This window comes from Neophocaena asiaeorientalis, unplaced genomic scaffold, assembly GCF_003031525.2.
Source record: "Neophocaena asiaeorientalis asiaeorientalis breed wild unplaced genomic scaffold, Neophocaena_asiaeorientalis_V1.1 scaffold51, whole genome shotgun sequence".
Taxonomy (NCBI): domain Eukaryota; kingdom Metazoa; phylum Chordata; class Mammalia; order Artiodactyla; family Phocoenidae; genus Neophocaena; species Neophocaena asiaeorientalis.
Genome location: NW_020173335.1, coordinates 237920 through 241038, shown reverse-complemented (window position 1 = coordinate 241038; position 3119 = coordinate 237920).

Genomic DNA, 3119 nt, shown 5'->3' with positions numbered 1-3119 from the left:
TTAAGTGTTTGCATAACTCTGGCTGGGCAGGGCCTGTGCCGGCTCCTCTCCTGGTGTCAGGCTGAGGGCGACGCTCCCATACCATCAGCAAGACAGAGGCTCCCCGGCCACATCTCCGAGGTGGGAACCTTGCACTGTGGGACTCACTTTGCTCATCTGGTGAATGGGGATGGGGATGGCAGGGGCCAGAGTCAGGGATGCCTGTGCATTGTGAGTTTCAGATTCCAGAACACCCTGACCTCTAAAAACTGGAGACAAATTCTAAATTAGAGTTTTCCTTTGACACTCTAAATCCCTCAGGGCACAGAGGCAGAGCAGAGCATATGGAGGAGAGACACATTAAGCCACCATCGGTTACAAGATCACAGAACCCCCCAGCTCCTTTCCAGAACAGATGGGGAAACCGAGACATGGGGAGGTGGAAGGACGGCTTCAGGGTCCATGATGGAACCCAACGTCCAGATTCCCCGCTCAGCTGGGAAGTACGCTAGCACATCTCTAAATTATCTTATTTGAGGTGGGAGGAATTGGCAACCCCATCATTAGAGGGAGACATGGTGTTCAGAAGAATCAGTCGAGGCCTGCGTCGTTCCCGCATGACAGGAGTATCACTAAAGGCTACTGGAAACTTGTGACACCTGCTCTTCTGTTGATTACAAATGTAGAGAGGGAGACTTGCCAATTCTTTCCTCAATACTGGCTGTACCAGCTCTGAAGAAGAAAGTGCGTGCTGGCCCTTGGGTGATGAGCTTACTGGCACAGGTGGACGAGATGGGAGCCCAAGGCTCTAGAGCCTGACCACCCCACACTTCCCCATCCCCAAGCTCAGAGCCCTCCTAGCTGAAGCCTCGGTCCTCCAGGCCCCCGGATCCAGAGTGTGGCTAGGCCATGAGCCACTGCTGAATTCTGTCACAAAATCTCTTTGTCTGACAGGGAGGCCAGGGCTGGAGGGTGCCTACCTATGCTCTTTCCTTCCTGGAAGCACCAAGTCCAAGGGTGGCATGGGGGTGGGGAGAAAGAGTGGGTGAAAAGGCCTCAGCTTGGTTTAGTTCTGTTTATTTTCCTTGAGGGGTGAGGACCCTGGAAAAGAGCTTGATTAATTCACCGATCCCCTGGGGGACAGGCAGCTTTCCCGGACTGTTTGGAAGCTGAAGTCGGGGAAGTGGCTTCCAAGGCAACTGCTACCATGGCAACAAGAGTGCCAGCCGTGGGGGGACCTTGCTTCTCGCTGCTCCCCTCAGACCTCAGCAGCTGGAGCAGTTGGCATGGGACTAGGGCACTGCTGTTCAACAAGCTGGATCTGGAGAGGGGCAGTCAGCCAGAAGGGAGGAGGGGACCTCAGAGCTCAGGCAGGTGGACGCCTGGAGGGAGAAAGACTCCATCGCTGTATCTGAGCCCCCATATGGAGCTCAGACAGGAGTCCTCAGGGTCCATTTGAATCAGGACGGGCTGGGGCCGAGGCCTGCCGAGACTGGATTTGAGGCAAGAAGCCTGAGGTCCAGGACACTCCAGCCCTCTCCTAAGGGCAGCCCGCATGTGAGCCCTAGAGCTGGGGCTCTGGCTGCCACAGTTCCAGGCCCCAGAGCCTCCCTCAGCATGTCTGCCTCTGCCCAGCAGAGCCAGGCACATGGCCTGGTCCCCAGAAAAGGCAAGGGACTTCCCAAGGTCACCTAGTGAACAGTGGTAAAGGAAGGACTAGGACCCAGGGCCCCAGCCCCCAACCTGGCTCTTCCCGTGGCATAACAGCTGCCCCGTGGGGACAGGGACCCCCACCAAGAGGGACAGAGCAGCCTGCCAGCAGGAGGATCCCACAAAAGGCCAGAGGCCAGCCCCGTGTGGAAAGGCCAGACACATCTCCACCCACACAAGCCAAGAAAAAGGTTTCCTCATCTCCATCACTGGGGCCCAGTTGAGCAATTCTGCCCCAGGAGACAACAATAAAAGTAACTACAACCATCACGGCTCCTGTAATATTTATTGAGCACTTACTATGTGTACTTGGAACTGCTCTAAACACTTTACATTTATTAATTTGTAACTTTCACAGTAGCACCACGAGGTAAGCACTAGCCTCCCCAATTCTTGGTTTAAGAAACTGAGACCCTCAGAGATTGTGTAACTTGCCCAGGGCCCAAGGCCAGGAAGTGGAAGAGCTGGGATTTGAACCCAGGTAGCACAGCTCTGGGTATCAGGTCTCTGGGAAGAATTCCAGTTCTACCTTCCTAGCTCTACAGCTGTGGGCAAGCTATTTTTTTCCTTTTTCCGCTTGGTTTTTCATGTTAAGTGGGGTAAAACAGAACCTTACCTCACATAACTGCTCTGAGAATTAAATGAGAGAATGCCCGCGAGCTTCTCAGAAAGCACTTGTTCCTTAGTAAGTGTACAATAACGCCAGCAGAGTAGGCACAGAAGCATTTAAGCAGAGCGGTGGATGAGAGAGGCCCTGCCAGGTGGACCTGGGGAGTGGGATGGGTGGAATACTCGGTCCAGGAAGCTCCTGTAAGTCACATCCCTGCTGGACCAACCTGGAGGATCGACTAGGGTGGGGCTGGAGTCCAGAGACAAAAGTCACACCCTGCTTCCCAGTCTCCAGGGACAAGGAGACTTTGGGTCAAAAGGCTCAGATTCTGCAGGCCAATTTAACCAGCCCATCCCACACCGGGTAGATGAAGAGGGGACGTGAGGATGGTACGGGTTCCTGCAAAGGAAGGACCATCAACAAAAAGTACGTCCTCGTTGACATGGAGGATTCACGGTGCAGAACACCTGGCAGCCTGGCCCATGACCTGCCCCCACAGGGAAGAGTCCCGCACCCCATCTCGGCTCTCTGCTCCCCCAGGGAGCAAAGCTGGCAGCAGCGCCCAGTCTTCTGCCCTGACACTCAGACCTCCCTCTGCCACCTCCTTGGGAATTTCTAAAGGCCCTCCCCATACAGTCCTCTGAGTCTGGTTCTGAGGATTACTAAGGCAATGTGCACAGAAGCCTTCTGCTCGAAGAACATGAGGACTGTGGATCGAGGCGCCATTTTTCTTTGTTACTAACGCTGGCAGGACAAGCACAGTCCCAGGCACATGATGGAGCCTCAAGAAAGGCTTAGTGCTGCTTCAGACAGACAGGAC